General features: G+C 54.9%; 1 non-coding gene across 1 annotated transcript; it reads left to right on the top strand.

Moving 5' to 3' along the window:
• The first annotated feature begins 266 nt into the window (after nucleotides 1-266).
• TRNAE-CUC lies at nucleotides 267-338 on the top strand. Its single transcript has one exon. It is a non-coding gene; the product is annotated as a tRNA-Glu (tRNA).
• Nucleotides 339-18,959: the final 18,621 nt, after the last annotated feature.

The following is an 18,959-nucleotide window of genomic DNA, read 5'->3' as shown; positions in this document are numbered from 1 at the left end:
GGTGAGAAGCCAGTGCTGGAAGCAGTGGTTCTATTGTGAGCGCCAACCAAGAGTGGTTGGCAGGTCTGTGGTGCATGCCCTGGGGAGTTGACCTGGGTTTTCCAGTGCACATGGCAATAGATCCCACCCTGCCCTGGTGGTCCTTCATGTCTCTCCCAGGAGCCTGGAAGTGCACAGACACTGCTGAGTTCTTTCCCCTAACACAGTGCCACTCTTGAGAGGTTCACTGGTGTTTTTTCTCCTCAATATGTTCTTGAGAGGGGGCCTCCCTGGTGGTCTAGTGGTTAGGATGCGGCACTCTCACTGCCGCGGCCCGGGTTCGATTCCCGGTCAGGGGACTTCCCCGAGCAGATGGAGCTCGTCAACCCTGTAAGACCATCCATCTAAGAGATGGTCACTCTAAACAAACCTACATCCTGAGGACCTCGCTGCCACTGTCCAAGCTCGCTCGGCCCCGGCAGATGAACCTCAGGATTAAAGGGTGGGCTCAGTTCAGTGCACACTGTGTCTCACCTAAAAAATCCACTGTGCACGTTCGAAGGGTAAAAATGACCTTTCCCAAATCTTTTTGGTGCAACTGGTGTGTCATTCTGGGCACTCCATTGGCAGCAAGAGCTTTCTGTGCTGGCACCTTTGGTTTTAGGAGGAATCTTCGTCCATACGCAATTTTGGGAGTCAGGCTGACATTTGGGAGGCAGGGCTGAAAACAGGAAACAACAGCCCTTATCCCCAGGAAAAAAAGACTGGAAGCTTTGGCTTTGTGGTGCAGTTGCTGTGTCAGCCTGGGGACTCCATAAGCAGCAAGAGCTTTCTGTGCCGGCAACATTAGTCTGGGCGGAATCTTTGTTTGTATACAATTTTGGGAGTCAGGTTCACAGTTGGGCAGCATGGTTCAAAACAGGAAACAACAGCCCTTATTCCCTGGAAAGAAAGCCGCAAGCTTTGGCTTTGTGGTTCAGTTGGTTTGTCAACCTGGGGACTCCATGGGCAGCAAGAGCTTTCCATGCTGGCACCTTTGTTTTGGGAGGAAGTTGTTAAGTCAGGTTGTTCAATTGTTCCTCCCAGAACAAAGGTACCAACAGAGAAAGCTCTTGGTGCCCACGGAGTTCCCATTCTGGTCCAAAAACTGAACCACAGTTCAGTGCTTTTTTTTGCTGTGTCTAACAACTGCCAGCCTGAATCTGAAAATTTCATAAGGACGAAGATTCCTCCCAGAACAAAGGTGCCAGCACAGAAAGCTCTTGCTGCCAATGGAGTGCCCAGAATGACACACCAGCTGCACCAAAAAGATTTGGGAAAGGTCTTTTTTACCCTTCGAGCCTGCACAGTGGATTTTTTAGGTGAGACACAGTGTGCGCTGAACTGAGCCCACCCTTTAATCCTGAGGTTCATCTGCCGGGGCTCATGCTGTTCATGGAGTGCCCAGTCTGGTTGACAAACAGCACCACAGAGCTAAACCTTCCAGTCTTTCTTTTCTGGGGATAATGGCTCTTGTTTCCTAATTTCAACCCTGCCTCCCAATATCCAGGCCTATTCCTAAAATTGCATACAAACAAAGATTCCTCCCACACCAAAGATGCCAGCAGAGAAACCTCTTGCTGCCCATGAAGTCTCCAGGCTGGTCCACCAACTGCACCACCAAAACAAAGCTTCCAGTCTTTCTCTCCTTTGGATTACATCTGTTGTTTCCTGTTTTCAGCCCTGCCTCCCAACTCCCAGCCAGACTCCCAAAATTGCATACGGACGAAGAATCCTCCCAGAACAAAGGCGCCAGCACAGAAAACTCTTGCTGCTCATGGAGTGCCCAACCTGGTCACCCATTACACCACAAAGCCAAAGCTTCCAGTCTTTCTCTCCTGAGGATAGGGGTATTGTTTCCTGTTTTCAGCCCTGCCTCTGAACTGCCATGCCTATTCCCAAAATTGCATACAGAGAAAGATTCCTCCCACACCAAAGGTGCCAGCACAGAAAGCTCTTGCTGCCCATGGAGTAACCAGCCTGACCTACCAACTGCACTACAAAACCAAAGCTTCCAGGATTTCTTTCCTGGCGATAAGGGCTGCTGTTTCCTGCTTTCAGACCTACCTCCCTACTTCGAGCCTAACTCCCAAAATTGCATAGAAACAAAGATTCTTTCTACACCAAAGGTCCCAGCACAGAAAGCTGTTGCTGCCCATAGAGTGGTCAGCCTGGCCCACCAAGTGAACCACCACAAAGCCAAAACTTCCAGGCTTTCTTACCTGGTGATATGGGCTGCTGTTTCCTGTTTTCAGACCTGCCTCCTAGGTGCCAGACGTATTCCCAAAATTGCATACGGACAAAGATTCCTCCCACACCAAAGGTGCCAGCACTGAAAGCTCTTTCTGCCCATGGAGTGCCCAGCCTGGCCCACCAACTGCACCACAAAGCCAAAGCTTCCAGTCTTTCTTTCCTGGGGATAAGGGCTGTTGTTTCCTGTTTTGAGACCTGCCTCCCAGGTGCCAGACCTATTCCCAAAATTGCATACGGATGAAGATTCCTCCCAGAACAAAGGTGCCAGCACAGAAAGCTCTTGCTGTTCATGGAGTGCCAAGCCTGGCCCACCAACTGCACCAGAAAACCAAAGCTTCCAGGCTTCCTTTCCTGGCGATAAGGGCTGTTGTTTCCTGTTTTCAGCTCTGCCTCCCAACTGCCAGCCTGACTCCCAAAATTGCATACAAAGATTCCTCCCACAGCAAAGAGGCCAGCACAGAAAGCTCTTGCTGCCCATTTAGTGCCCAGGCTTGCCTACGAACTGCACCACACAGCCAAAGCTTCCAGGTTTTCTTTCCTCGGGATAAGGTCTGTTATTTCCTGTTTTCAGCCTTGCCTCTCAACAGCTAGTCAGACTCCCAAAATTGCATACAGATGAAGGGGTCAGCATAGAAAGGTCTTGTTGACCATGTAGTGCCCTGGCTGGCCCATCAGCTGCACCACAACCCACAGAGAACATCTCTTCTTTCACCCTTGGGGCAGGGGAAAACCTTAACGCCGGAGAGGAAGTCTGCCGCAAAGGGCCACTGGAGATGGAGTCTCCACAGCAAGCCCCCCGAGAGAGTACTCAACGGAGCATGCCCGCTGGAAAGACTGGCTAAGAATTGTGGGAAATCAGGGAGGTCAGGGCAGGTCCGGAAGCACGCCAGCACGCCAATCGACCAATTTAGCACACCGTCTGTTTACTGCATGAATTCGGTGCCACGCTTGGAGCACCAGTTGAAATTGCAGTGCTTTGGCACCCGCCAAGGGCCCTCGCTGAGCCCTCATACCAGCTCTAGCTGCCGGACCTGGACAAGAGCTCTACCCACGGGGCTTGGAGACCAGGTCTACCTGCCGCCGAGCCGAGCGGTGGTGCCCAGGCCCTAAGGGCCCCTGCCCGACACAGGTGTACCCGCTGCCGGGCCAAGCCACGGCGCCCAGGCTATAAGGGTCCCCGCTGGCACCAGGTCTACCCACTGCCAGGCTGAGCCGCGGTGCCCCGGTTTTAAGGTTCCCAGCCAGCACCAGGTCTACCTGCCGCCGGGCCGAGCCACAGTGCCCCGGCTCTAGGTGTCCCCACCAGCACCAGGTCTACCTGCCGCCAGGCTGAGCCGCAGCACACCGGCTCGAAGTGCCCCCATTGGCAACAGGTCTACCCACCGCTAAGGTCAGCTACGGCACTCTGACTCTAAGTCCCCTCGCCCGGAACAGGTCTACCCAGCTCACCTAGCAACGAGAACCAACCCTCAGTGCCACACCTGCACATGCGGGTGTTGGGACGGAACCACCTCCATCCTGCACCGTCCAGGCGCGCCCAGGGGGCGTGGAGATTCGACTGGGTCCCACTGTGTCGGGGGGTCACCAGGTCTACCCCCCAGTGGGGAGATGACGGCAGCGGGGCCCCCGTGCCCCACAGCAAGGGACCCCCTTTGCCACTACCGCCGTCCCTCGGCACCGGAGCGCCCCTGAGCGCCCCGCCCCACGTATCAGGCCCGGGACCTGCATGGAGGGAAGACCGGCCCCAGGCGGCATGAGGCGGGAAGGACGGCGGGCTCCGCCGCGCCGTGGTCTCACCCCCCCGCCCCACGTACCGGGCCTCAGACCCACACGGAGGGAAGGACGGGTCGCCGCCTGACAGAAGACAGAAATTGTGTGAACAATTTCCCTTGCATTTCCGTGTGTATTGCTTTAGCACAGTTTGGGTGTGATCAGTTAGTTAAGATGGCTACAGGAGCTAAAGCTAGAACAAAGGTGGATTCTTGCCAGATGCCAAGGAGGAGTTTTGGCAGGTGAATAAAGTTTTCTCATCTCCTATGACCACCTGTTGTGATCCAATTAGCAGTGGACAGCAAAGTATGTTTTTCTTATTTATCCAGTGTAGTGTGAACAAGAACTAAGCGTCATGAGGACTATATATTCTGTCTTTCTTCTAATAAAGCTGACATATTGCCGACCAAAATGGTCTGTGAGCTTTATGTTCATACCCCTCCATGGTGCCTGAAAGCAGGGACTCCAAATTTGTCAGTTCTCTAGGACATAAGGCGAACAGAAGAGCCGAGGGAAGCGGTCGTGAAGGTAGCGTTGTCCCCGGCACTGCAATGAAGGCCATGCGCACGGCACAGAGGAATCTTGCCTTGGTCAGGTGAGTCGACCGAGGGAGGAAGCATGGGACCTGCTCTATCCAAAGAGGAAAACGCTGCGGAAAAGCTCCTCCAATATACAGTCTCTCTGAGAGAGCCAAATTATGATGAAAAAGCCCTTAAAGGGTTAATACTCTGGGCGAGAGTTAAGAATTTACTCCCCCACCGCTCAAGCCGCCTTTGAGGTATCCATTTGGGATACTATAAAGGAACAGTTATGGGAAGAAATGGAAAAAGGGTCTAAAAATGTTAAAAAGCATGAGAAATACCCTAAAGTCTGGCATTTTATTGTTGAATCGCTGCAAGAGTTAAGTACGGAACAGCGAAAACTCATAGCTGCTCAGGGAACTTTGTTGGGAGACAGCAGGACTGTGGCATGTTTCCGTGCCGATGAGTCTGTCCTTGGGGAGGTCCTAGTGCCTGCGGCTGCAGTCGCAAACACTAATAAAAGCAACGGGACTAACTCAGTTTAGCAGCATGCTTGTGCCAAGGGTTAATGCAGAGACTGTGAGAATAGCGGGAGCAGCGGAGAACAACACTGGCACCCTGCCAGCGCCACCGCCCTTCTCTGCACCTGCTCAGCCAGCACTGCTACCTTCTACTGAGCCTGCGCAGTCAACAGAGCCACCCCCAACTGTGCCTGCGCTGGTTGCAGAGCCAGAAGTTGTCATTGTGCAAGCGCTGTTCGGAACAGAGCTGCTAGGAGCCTCTGCGCCACTAGATGGCGCTACATCGCTATCGCCTGGAATCACCATGTCGCCTGAAATTACATCATCAGCAGTCGTCACATCAGAACGCGGAAGTCCATCCACAGAAACTGGGGCTGATGTAGTTGGCGTTACCCCTGCAAGTGTTGCCGTAGCAAGTGGAGCTATTTCAGCAAGGACTGCCGCCTTGGCAGAAACTACTGCCATCTTAGTGGGTGCTGCCGTTTCGGCAGAAACCACCACCGTTTAGACGGAGACCGGAGCCACTGCTGGAGCAAGCATAGCTCCTCCACCGAGACCAGCTCTTACAGCTGAATCAGCCTTTGCTCTCGGTGCTGTGCCTGCATCAGTTCTGCTGTGAGAGGAGGAAGAAAAACCTAATTGTGGTAATGCAGAAGAGCTATTTTCATCATTTCCATCCTCAAGCTTGTCTTCTGATGACAAGAGCTTGGACAATGGAAGCCAGAAAGCCACTATGCTTGCAATAAAAGACCTTAAAAACACTTTATTGCTTTGCTTTCAAGAGCTTGAGTCTAAATTAGGAGAGAGACAGCTTGTTCAGCTGAATACAGTCTGCTCTAATGTTTCAACTTTAATTGAGAGTGAACCCTGGGAAGCTTTGGACTGGAAAATTTTAGAAGAAGTTAAAATAACTGTTATACAGTATGGCTTAAAGAGTGATTATACACGATTAGTACTGTGGCATCTTTTTACTGCTCATTTGTTAACACCATATGATATTCGTATATCTGTGTTACTTTCTCCTTCCCAGCAGGTGCAATTCTTCAACTAATGGAATGCTAGTTGTGCAGCAATGATTGAACAATCTAAACAGAAAGGACACCCTCTCTTTGGTGTTACTGTTGACATGCTCATTGGTTTTGGTCAGTACAGCAGTGTAAATTTGCAAACACAGTTTTCAAATGAAGTGCTACAAACTAGTCAGAACTTAGCTTATCAGTCACTGCTTGCAGTAAGGGATGTAAGAACAAGACCCTCATATTCCAAGATCAAGCAGGGACCTAATGAACCACATGATCAATTTGTGAATCGTTTGCGTCAAGCTGTAGACTCAGATCCAGACATACATTGTGACATAAAACCACAGTTCATAGACTTGTTAGCTTATAACTGCCAATGACAAAACAAAGCAAATATTAAGCACACCACATAAGAGTGCTGACTCACTTAAATTTATAGAAGCTGTGGAAAAGATGGTTGAGCAGAAAGGAACATTCTATATAGCTGATGCAATAACTGCAGCAATAAAACCTTTTTTGTCTGTAGAGACTGACACTTCTTCAGAATCAGATACAAGTTCTGATGATGACGAAGAAGAAAATAATGCTGGAATTTAGAACAGATCAGCAACATTACTAGAATTATATTTTTTTCAGAATTATTAAATAATAGAATTAGCATAGTGGAGTTTGTTGCAGAATAAAGCTGTTATAAGTTTAGAAGTATTAGCACAAGTGTATTTGGTAAAGAGATCACTGATTTAAGAATTCTTAACACACTTTTGCAAGAAGAAAAGTGGGACAGAAGGATATTAGTTCTTCTCTATTGTCCTAGTTAGGACAGCTGAGACCAGTTCATCATGGTGTGGGTGTAACCCAAAACTGTGTATTCTATAGCCTTCCATGCCATTTCCCAGAAATTGGTAGCAGTAGAGGCCTGTAGATATTCCTGTCCTCATACCCTTTTATGGAATTCCCCGCTCGAGGGAAGGACTGAGCATCCTCATACCCTTTTATGGAATTCCCCGCTCTGAGGGAAGGACTGAGCATTCCTGCCTGAACTGGAGAATATATAAACTTGGAGTTTTGGAACCTTTTTACCACTCATGGGATCCAGAGGAAGACTGCAGCTCACCACTCTCAACCAGACTGAGACCACCACCCTCAACTGGACTGCAATCACCACTATTGACCAGACTGCAACAACTCTCCCACCAGCAGGTTTTTTCCCCTCTCCCTTTACTTTGGACTTGGGGGGGGGGTGCCAAGAAACACCACTTTGTTCATGCCCCAGGGTGCTGGGTTATACATTTGGGTTTTGTGGGTTAAAACCAAATTGCTTGTCTGTATAATCGTACTTATTGTATTATTTTATTAGATTGTTATTCTGACTTATAATCTCTCTTTTGAGTTGAGTTCATTTCCCCTGCTGGTTAACTTTTAAACCAGCACATCTATTAACCTGCAAAAGTGTTTCATGTGTTTAAGTTTTTTTGCACAGGTGTTCTCTGGCTATCTGCACATAGATGAAACCTTGGACAGAAGTAGGTTCTTCAGAACAAGGCTGATGTTGTTGCTGTTGCAGGTAACAGTGAATTACCAAAAGAGCACAGTATTTTTTGTCTTATTGAGAGCACAATTTTTTGAGCACAGTTTTTTCAGTATTATAAAAGCACAATTTTTAGGTATTATGAGCACAGTTTTTTTTATATTTTTAAAGCACATAAGTCTAGAAGTTAAGAAGCACACAAATTATAGAGGTTTAGAATTTAAGAAAGTGTGTTGTGTGAACTTTAGATTATTCACTATATATTAGTAAAAGAAAGTTTATCTATCTGGTTAATTTTATCTGTTTGGTTAAGAAGCTTTAACATTATAAGGTACTAAAGAATTATAACTTTTTAGCTCATAACACACAGTGACATGGAATTCAAAAGTATGTTTGTGTGAATGTTGACAGTGGCCACTGTGAGAGTCTGTATGTGTGTGAATGTATGATGATTAATGTGTTTTGATCCAACAAATGCACAAACACCTTTGAATGGGGACAGAAGACACATAAAATTAAATGGAGTTCCATTTCCAGAAGTGTTTTAGTCTGAATAAAGATTTTCAAGAATAAATCCTATATTTAGAAAAGCCCTTTTAAGCAAAACTTAAAAACACATACCTTAAAGTTAATAGGTTGTTAAGTTTGTTAATGTACTATTATTGTTATATGTAATCATGTTTATTGATATGTTATTGGTACAATAAGGAGTGTTACAGAAATGCAATTAAAATTGTTCAAAAATCAAAAGGGGGATTTGTCGGAAGACAGAAATTGTGTGAACAATTTCCCTTGCATTTCCGTGTGTATTGCTTTAGCACAGTTTGGGTGTGATCAGTTAGTTAAGATGGCTACAGGAGCTAAAGCTAGAACAAAGGTGGATTCTTGCCAGATGCCAAGGAGGAGTTTTGGCAGGTGAATAAAGTTTTCTCATCTCCTATGACCACCTGTTGTGATCCAATTAGCAGTGGACAGCAAAGTATGTTTTTCTTATTTATCCAGTGTAGTGTGAACAAGAACTAAGCATCATGAGGACTATATATTCTGTCTTTCTTCTAATAAAGCTGACATATTGCCGACCAAAATGGTCTGTGAGCTTAATGTTCATACCCCTCCATCTATAGCAGCTGGTGGCCCACGCATGCGCCCCCTCTCTCTCTCTTGCCCTTGGGCCCGGCCCCCAGGATCCCACGTCTCAGGTCTTGGACCCGAGCCAGCCGGCGACAGATGGAGTGCGTGGATGGACAAGAGCTTGTGTCAAGGGCTGATTCACAATAGATCGTAGCAAGGGAGCTACTCTGCTACATACAAAACCCTGACCCAGAATCAGGTCATCTACGAATGATTTAGTGCCGGGTGCCCCACGATCATGCAGGACATGACGGGGGAGAGGCAGCGCTGCGTCCATCTGCCCCTCTGCTCCCGACCACGAGCGGGGCTCCGCACCGGGACGGCCCCGGGGGGCAGGGGCCGGTTATCGCAGGCCCACCGAGGCACCAGTGGCACTGCGGTATCGCTACATCTAGGCGGGATTCTGACTTAGAGGCGTTCAGTCATAAGCCCGCAGATGGTAGCCTCGCGCCAGTGGCTTCTCAGTCAAGCGTCGGCACCAGGGGTCTGAACCTGCGGTTCCTCTCGTACTGAGCAGGATTATTATTGCAACAACACATCATCAGTAAGGTAAAACTAACCTGTCTCACGACAGTCTAAACCCAGCTCACGTTCCCTATTAGTGGGTGAACAATCCAAAGCTTAGTGAATTCTACTTCACAATGATAGGAAGAGCCAACATCGAAGGATCAAAAAGTGATGTCGCTATGAACGCTTGGCCGCCACAAGCCAGTTATCCCTGTGGTAACTTTTCTGACACCTGCTTAAAACCCAAAAAGCCAGAAGGATCATGAGACCCCACTTTCACGGTCTGTATTCGTACTGAAAATCAAGATCAAGTGAGCTTTTGCCCTTCTGCTCCGCGGGAGGTTTCCGTTCTCCCTGAACTTGCCTTAGGACACCTGAGTTATGCTTTGACAGGTGCACCGCCCCAGTCAAACTCCCCACCTGCCGCTGTCCCTGGAGCGGGCTGCACCTGGCATGTGCCGGGCACTTGGCGCCAGAAGCGAGAACCCCCCTTGGGACTTGCCCCCCGCCTCACCGGGTAAGTGAAAAAATGATCAGAGTAGTGGTATTTCACCAACAACCGGAATACTGATGGACGGGTCGCCTCACACCACCAAGCGCATGCCCGGCCTCCCACTTATTCTACACCTCTCATGTCTCTTCACAGCGCCAGACTAGAGTCAAGCTCAACAGGATCTTCTTTCACCGCTGATTCAGCCAAGCCCGTTCCCTTGGCTGTGGTTTCGCTGGAGAGTAGGTAGGGACAGTGGAAATCTCGTTCATCCATTCATGCGCATCACTAATTAGATGACGAGGCATTTGGCTATGATTCAAACACACACAGAGTGTATGCACCTTTTCCGGGTTAAGTAACGGTGGCCCGTCCACCGTACCACCTTCCCCGTGACTGCGCGATGATTATAATTGTTATGAGAAACCCACTGATGAAGGGGGTACTGTCAGTACCAGAGCCTTGGGTCTGGAATTGCCATACGTCTCCACATGCTCTACGCCCTCTGGGTTGCAACCAGCGCGGAGCTTCGATCTGTGGCAGACGCAGCGGACAACCCAGGTTTACCCCCGACTGCTGGCATCTAGGCATGAACCCAGCCAGTAGGGGGGTCACGTGAGTCAGGCAGCGCTACCCCCAGAGCATCTGCCAACTTTTACCCAGCTTACCACCCCGTGGGTCAGGGCCCGGAGGGAGGCACAGTCACTACCAGAATCAGGGACGTCCCTGATCGGCATGGTGTGCATCCACATCCGCTGGAAAGTGGTACTACCCAGCGCCTGCATGAGGGCATACCCTAATGGCATGTCCCTGCCCCCCGGTTCCTCACTACGCAGTTCGGAGCAACATGGCGAGGCATACAGAGGCTGATATTGTCCTCCAGGCATCGAGATGTTGCCCAAACCCAATAGCAGGGCACAGCCCGTGTGAGAGAAAGGGGACAGCCCGAGTCTGAAGTCGTAACGACTTGTGTCCCCACCTGCTCCTTGCTACACAGCTTGGAGCCACGAATGGGGACCGAAAATAGAGGTCGATTAGCGACAAACCCCTGCCCAGCAACCAGGCGTATGTCCCAATCCAGAGGCGGTCTCTTGGTCCCCACAGACCACCTATGACCTGGTACTATCGTGCGTTCAGTCAGTTCACATGATAGGGCAAACACCGTCCGGTAGAGGGTGAAGGAAACTGACAGCATACCCCCTCAAGTATAACTGCCGGCTTTGCCCAACTGATTTGCCCATGGGCAAGGCATGGGTAACAAGCTCGCGCGAGCTGTCACCATAAATTTGTTTCACCAATTTGTATTACCACTGGTTGGTGAGGCCAGCGATAGGGAGAGAGTGGCTGAAAGCCACCCCTCCAGCCTGGGGCAGAGGTTGACTTGGTTACCCTTTACGGGCATCCGGCGGGACCACGAGGAGGTGTGACCATCTGCAGCATGCGCCCAGTCAGTAACGTAGAGCCCTCTTACTACTAAGAGAGTCATAGTTACTCCCGCCGTTTACCTGCACTTCACTGAATTTCTTCACTTTGACATTCAGAGCACTGGGCAGAAATCACATCGTGTCAACACCCACCGCGGGCCTTCGCAATGCTTTGTTTTAATTAAACAGTCGGATTCCCCTGGTCCACACCAGTTCTAAGCCGGCTGCTAGGCACCGGCCGAGGCGGGGCACCTGCCTGAGGACCCTTTCCCAGGGACCCTCCCCTACGTCAACCGCATGGCCCATGCTAGCCATGGCTGGGTGCGCGGGCGCCCACCGGGACCGCGCACTGCAGGTGACCCACGTCTCACAGCCGACCGCGGTGTCGCGCATGCGGCGGCTGCCACAGTGGCGCCGGCCACAGCAAGGGGGAGGATGGGCGAAGGGGGAGGCAGGGGGCGCCCACCGCAGCGGGCCCCTCTCTCGGGGCGAACATATTCCTGGGCGCCCGGCCCTTCACAAAGAAAAGAGAACTCTCCCCAGGGCTCCTGCCGGCTTCTCTGGGATCAGTTGCGTCATTGCACTGGGTGCCTCACCGCGCCCATCTCTGCCACTCCGGATTTAGGGATCTGAACCCAACTCCCTTTCGATCGGCACTCGCCTATCACTTAGGGTCGGCCTCACGAGCACGCACATGAGCGAAGGAGAGGTGGGGAGAAACCCCACCAGACGCCCAAGGAAAGCAAAGGCGGGGAGCTCGTGCTCCTGGCCGAATCCCCCCCTCCGGTAATCACCGCGGTGGAGAAACGCACCTCGCACCGCCTTCAGAGGCAACCCAGGCACCCAGGCTCGGCCCAGCCTCCGCGGGGAGAGCAGTGGCACAAGCCAGACTGTGCGCCACCTGTCTCCCGCCCCGCCGGGACGACGTGCCCACGGTGCTAGGCACGGCCCTCGGTCTGCACTCACCACTCCTCTCTCTCCTCTGCACCCACCTGACACAACCCTCGGGGCCGCGGGCGAGGCCACCGCCTCACCGGTGGACCGCTGCGCCACCAGGTCGAGCTCAGCGGACAGTTGCGCTGCCTCTGCCACCAGCCAGACAGGTCAGCACCGTCACCCAAGCCGGCATCGGCAGCACTCAAGGCTGGCCAGATGATGGCCCGCCGCCGTAGTTGGCGCAGAGGCCCTGCTGGCACCGCCGTCACTGCTTGGCGCCCTCGATCCCTTTCGGCGGGCACACGCCCGGCAAAAGGGGGCAGCGCTTGGTCAGGGGGGACGATTCCCCCTTGGCCCCAACTGCACGACTTCTCAGCGGACGCGGCCCCCGCCTGGGGCAACGGGCAAGCGACAGGCAGGGCCCAGCACGTCACTACCGCTGTGGCTGTCCCCCGGCAGACTGTCCCGCTCGGGGGACATGAGCCGAGTGGCAATGCCGCCACTCGGACACCGACGCCTGCCCGGACGCCCTGCGGCAACAAGGACGCCGCCGACAGGCACTCGCCCGGGCGGGAGAGCGGTCGCTCCTCTCGGCAGCAGCGGCTTGCTGCCACCTCGGCTGGGAGGCTGACAGCTTCGAGACAAGAAAGGAGCGTGGCAGGCCTGGCAGCTGCCACCCACGCCACCCTCGGCCAAGGACACGTGCCCTCCACCGTGGCGGCGGTCGCCCCTTGCTGGGGAGGCAGGCGGTCCGGCACACGACCAACCGTGGGCCGCCGCCATCTTCACCGCCGAGACTGAACCACGGAGTGGGGAGGGCAGTGGGCCCAGCCCCAGCACAGCCGCTTGCATGGCCGGCAGGAGAAGCTCGGCCGGCGGACGCGGCTACCATCACAGGGCATCAGCAGGAGTAGTTCCCCACCCCTCAGTGTCACCACCCCGCCGTCTGGCTGCCGCCACTGCCGTCGCGGGCAGCATCGAGCCGCCTGAGTCTTTAAACCTCTGCCCGGTTCTCCCGGCGGCTCTCAGCCCCCGGGGGCTGTCACGCAACCTTGGGGGGGCTCGGCTGCCGCCCAGGCGCCAAGCGCTGGGTACCTGGCCCTGGGGAGAGGGAAACGACCTGCATGGCCTGGCGGGGGTGCTGCCTTTGAGGGAGCGTTTATGGTCAGAACTACAACGGTATCTGATCATTATCGAACTTCTGACTTTCGTTCTTGATTAATGAAAACATTCTTGGCAAATGCTTTCGCTCTAGGTCGTCTTGCGCCGGTCCAAGAATTTCACCTCTAGCAGCACAATACAAATGCCCCCGGCCGTCCCTCTTAATCATGGTCCTGTTTCTGAAAACCAACAAATTAGAACCAGAGTCCTATTCCATTATTCCTAGCTGCAGTATGCCGGCAGCTGGCCTGCTTTGAACACTCTAATTTTCTCAAAGTAAATGCTTCGGGCCCTACAGGACACTCAGCTAAGAGCATCGAGGGGGCACGGAGAGGCAGGGGCTGGGACAGGCGGTGGCTCGCCTTGCAGCGGACCGCCAGCTCCCAAGATCCAACCACAAGCTTTTTAACTGCAGCAACTTTAAAATACACTATCGGAGCTGGAATTACCGCGGCTGCTAGCACCAGACTTGCCCTCCAATGGATCCTTGTTCAAGGATTTAAAGTGCACTCATTCCAATTACAGGGCCTCGAACGAGTCCTGTGTTGTTATTTTTCGTCACTACCTCCCCAGGTTGGGAGTGGGTAATTTGCGCGCCTGCTGCCTTCCTTGGATGTGGTAGCCATTTCTCAGGCTCCCTCTCCAGAATCGAACCCTGATTCCCCGTCACCCGTGGTCACCATGGTAGGCACAGACAGTACCAGCAAAAGTTGATAGGGCAGACCTTCGAATGGGTCGTCGCCGCCGCAGGGGCGTGCGATCGGCTCAAGGTTATCTAGAGTCACCAAAGCTGCCAGGCAGGCCCGGGTTGTTTTTGGTATGATAAATACATGCGTCCCTGGAGGTCAGCGCTCGTCGGCATGTATTAGTTCTTGAATTACCACAGTTATCCAAGGAGCAGGAGAGGAGCGACCAAAGGAACCATAACTGATTTAATGAGCCATTCGCAGTTTCACTGTACCGCCCGTGTGTACTTAGACATGCATGGTTTAAGCTTTGAGACAAGCCTATGCTACTGGGAGGATCAACCAGGTAGCTGCCACCCGAGTGGCACCGCCCGTCGCCCTGACGGCGGCCCGCCAGCCCCACCAACCCTCACAGCGTCCCACCGGCTGGCTTCTCACTCCCTCTTCTCTCTGGACCTCGCAGCGGACGTCAGCGGGGCATGGCGGGCACGGGCACTGGCGGCCCCTGCCGAACCCTGCAGCCCGGCGGACGAGGCGGCACCTGGGTGAGGAAGGTGCCGCGTGCGTGCGGAGGGAACCATGCGCGGCAATGGCCAACCCTGGCGGCCGGCCCTTCCCGCGCCACTGCGGGCAAGGAGCCGGTACCGCTGCGCAGCTTCCGTCAGGTGGCCTCCTGCGGACTCACCTTCGTTTCCCTCACTCAGCCGCACAATACCGCCAGATGTGGCTCGGATGGGGCTGACTGGCCCCCGAGGCCGGCCCGGTCGACGCTCGGCCACACGGCACCACCAGACATGCTAGAGGAGACGGCGACTCAACGAGGAGGGCGCAGCCCGGTCACTAAGGTCCCTTGGCCAGGGCGGCTCGCTCGGCAGCGGGCAGCGGCACAGCGACCCACTGCACTCTCCAGCACTGCCTGCGGGCGGGGGGGAGGTCGCGGTACCCACAAGCCTTCCCTTTCATTCTCTCTCTGGCTTGCCATCAGCTCCAGCTGCACCGCCGCCCAGCGCTGCTCGCGGCTGGCACCCACAGGCGCAACCCAGACCGAGGCCGGCACCGGCACCTCACCTGTTCCCAAGGACACCTGAAAGGCTCGCGGAGGCGAGTGGCTGTCACACAGCCCAGTACGGTGAAGAAGCCCCTCCCCGCCAGGAGGGACGACACCTTGCCTGCCACGGGAAGCCCACGGGCAAAGGAGACAGCCCGACCTGAACACCGGCCTCCGCCACGCCTCGGCCGGCCACGGAGGAGCACCGGCCCACCAGGGGCCCTCTCCCACGCCTCCCGAAAAGCCTCATCCATCGCTACGACCACTCTCACTCAGTCTGCCACCACAATGGGGAGGACGGCACGCCCAAGGCCGCCGACGCCAGTGGTCCACACACTCCAGCGCGCTCCCAGGCCTGGCAGGAGGCGGATGCCGCCAGATGCCCAGCTCTGGACAACCCACGCTTCTGGCCCTCCCGGGCCCACAGCCACCTCCCGCAGAACGGCAGCACCGGGTTGGAGGCATGGGCCGCAGACGGCCCCGCTCACCCCGGCGGCACCTCCAGCGTGCGAAAGCGCCACCGACCCCTGGTTTTTGCCCACCTCGCGGCCGTCGGCTTCCCCCAGAAAGGTGACGGGGAGAAAAAGAACAAACCCCCCAAAAAGTACGCACGCCTCTCGCTCGCCGTGCTAGCCACGGCCTCCCGGGGCTCGGGGCGGGGCCCACGCCCCTCGCTCCCCAATTCCCTTTCGCTGCCCACGGGCTTGCACCTTGGAGGCTGCCGACCACCGCCAGGCTGCTCTCGCTCTCTCCCCCGGCGCACTCAGTGTGCTGCGGCTTAAGGGCGCCAGAGGAAAAAAACAAACTGGCCAGGAAGGCGCCCCCACTTTGCCCGCAACCTGACCTCTGGCCAGAAGACCTTCGCAGAACCCAGCCCTCCAGCAACCACACCGGCGGGGCAGGCCCGACCGCACAGGCCGCCTGGCCGCCGTGGCTCTCGTTCCCGTAGAAGAGAAGGGAGGGACAATGCGCCACCACCTCACCCAGGGCTCTCGGCAACTCTGTTGGGTTCTCAGGCTGCAGGCGCAGCCGCCGGCCACACCCTGCTGCTGCTACCTTCGGCCCACTCGGCGGGTCCCCGGTTTAGGGCTGAGGAAGGGGGAACGAACAAAAGACCCAAGGCACGCCGAGTGTGCCACCTTGCCCGACAATGGGTAGTCCCGTCACCAAGCCCCTCCGGCAAATGGTCGGGCCCAGGCAAGGCCGTACACCCACCACCAGTCCCTAGCACACCACCGGCACTGCTGCCGTCGTCAGAGGAGGACAGGGTGCCGCCACTTAGACCCGGGCCATCTTCGGGGCTCTCGGGAGGCGGTTGGGGAAAACCTGAGCGGGCTCAGCCACCCAAGCCCCGGCCACCAACTGCCCGCAACAATGCCCGCCACAAGACGACGACACCTCGCCACCCTCACCGCCGCCTTCGCCCAGGGCCCTTGGGGAACTGGCAGCCGCCACCGGCTTGGGCTGTACACTGCTGGGCCCCCGCGTGCCCCTCGGCCGTCCCAGTCCCGCACTCCCTCGCTGCACTTTCGCTCGGCTCTCGTCTTCCTCCCGTCATCAGGCCGCCCGAGGAAGCCAGTTGAGTGCCCCGCGGTTTTCTCACTGACCTTCCTGCCACTCGTGGGGTGCCGACCCGTGGCACGGGCTGAAGGCTGCGCTTTGCAGCAGACGCGGAAGAAAAGGGGCCCTTGGAACCCGCACTACTCTACAACCCCTGCCCATAATACGGACAGACGCGTCCTGGCCCTGCCGCGCCTCCAAAGCGGCTCAAGGCTACTCAACGGGGAGGCGCGCGAGAGCAGGCCACCTTTCGCTGGGACCTAACCAGAGGCGACACCCAACAACAACCCCTTGCCTGACTTCCGGGGCCAGCCGTGAGAACAGGCCTACCCCGAAAATACCAACAGGCACCTAAATCCCATCGGAGCCAGGTAGACCTGGTCGCCCTGCGCCAGGATGCCGCCGGGGCACAGGTCACCATCTGCAGCTGCAGCAACCAGATTGGCCAACCTTGGAACTGGGTAGACCTGATACTCGCCAGCCCCGGAACCAGGTAGACCTTATGCTCACCAGCACCAGGCAGAACACAAGGCCAGCTACATTTAAGTTGGAAAACTGGTCAACTCAAAAAACTCAGACACCAGGTCTACCCACCAGGCTTGGACACCATGTCTACCCGCTGAGCTCCAAAACCAGGTCTACCCACTGGGCTCGGAGCGCAGCTCTACCCGCCAGCACCTCGGCAGCCACCTACCTAAAGAGTCCAAACTAATCCCCCTCTTTACCCGCACTGCACACAGTGCTGTTTCTTTCCCGCTAGGAGCACCGGGCTGAAATGGCAGTGCCTCGGCGCCTGCCAAGGGCCTCGGCTAAGCCCTTGGAACCAGAGCTTGACCGGGAGAGCAGGTCTACCTGCTGGGATCAAATTGGACAGCAGGTCTACCCGCTGCGCTGGGACACCAGGTCTACGCACTGGGATCGGATCAGACAGCAGGTCAACCCACCGGGCTCAGAGAACGGGTCTACCCGCCTAGCTCGGTCAACAGGTCTACCCGCTAGACCCAGAGAGCAGGTCTACCTGCTGAGCACGGACACCAGCTCTACCCGCTGGGTCGGGACAAGAGGTCTACTCACTGTGCACGGACACCAGGTCTACCTGCCTGGCTCAGACACCAGGTCTAGCCGCTGGGCTCAGATACCAGGTCTACCCTCTGTGAATGGATCGGTCAGCATGTCTATGCGCTGAGCTCAGACACCAGGTCTACCCACTGTGATTGGACAACAGGTCTACCCGCTGAGCGTGGACATCAGCTCTACCCGCTGAGTTCCAAAACCAGGTCTACCTGCCGGGCTCGGAGAGCCAGTTCTACCCGCCGGCACCTCAGTAGCCTAACTGAGGCGGCCACAGCCATGCCACCTAACTAAAGAGAGTCCAAGCTACTCCCCCTCTTTACCCGCACCACACACAGTACCTTTTCTTTCCCACTCAGACAGCAGGCAGAAATCACACCTTCTCAGGGCCCGTCAAGGGCCCCGGCCAAGCCCTGAGACCAGCTCCATCCGCTAAGCTCGGGCGATGGCTCTACCCGCCAGTACCCCCGTGGCCGCACCCAGTCGGCCGCTGCTGTGCCACCTTAAGAGAGTCCAAGCTACTTCCTCTCTTTACCCGCAATGCACACAATGCCATTTCTTTCTCACTCGGAGCACCGGGCAGAAACGGCAGTGCCTTGGTGCCCACCGAGGGCCTCGACTAAACCCTTGGAACCCAGTCTCACTGCCCGACTTGGAGAACGGGTCTAGCCGATGAGCCCGCTGCGCTGGGACACCAGGTGTACCCACCTGACTTGGACACCAGGTCTAGCCACCGGGCTCGGATACCAGGTCTACCTGCTGTGAGCAGATCACTCAGCATGTCTACACGCTGAGCTCAGACACCAGGTCTACCCACTAAGCTCGGACACCGGGTGTACCCACTGGGCTCAGGCACCAGGTCTACCCATGGGGCTCGGACACCAGGTCTACCTGCTGAGCACGGACAGTGGGTCTACCCGCTGAGCTCCAAAACCGGGTCTACCCACCAGACTCAGAGAGCAGCTCTACCCACCAGCACCCTGGCAGCTGAGTCAAGGCAGCCACAGCCATCCCATGTGAAGAGAGTCCAAGCTATTAGACGAACACACACTTTATTTTGTGCACCTTTTCCAGGTTAGAGGTGGCCCATCCACCAATGTCACGTCCAGTGAGCGCTAGATGTAATCATTACGAGATTTGCCACTTTTGGGGAATAGGGTCACAACAGATAACACAGCTTTAATAGCAGTTAGTAAAATACAATAGACCAAGAGTAATACTAATAAAACCAGTAAAGACAGTAAAAGACGATAAAAACAGTAAAGGAATAAAACCAGTGAAATCTAAAACACTGGGAACAACAGAAGGACTTAAC

This window comes from Pipra filicauda, unplaced genomic scaffold, assembly GCF_003945595.2.
Source record: "Pipra filicauda isolate LSUMZ 115617 unplaced genomic scaffold, ASM394559v2 scaffold294_size920599_pilon, whole genome shotgun sequence".
Classification (NCBI taxonomy): Eukaryota; Metazoa; Chordata; class Aves; order Passeriformes; family Pipridae; genus Pipra; species Pipra filicauda.
The sequence above is the reverse complement of the archived record's forward strand: the minus strand, read 5'-3'. Positions and strand labels throughout refer to the sequence as shown.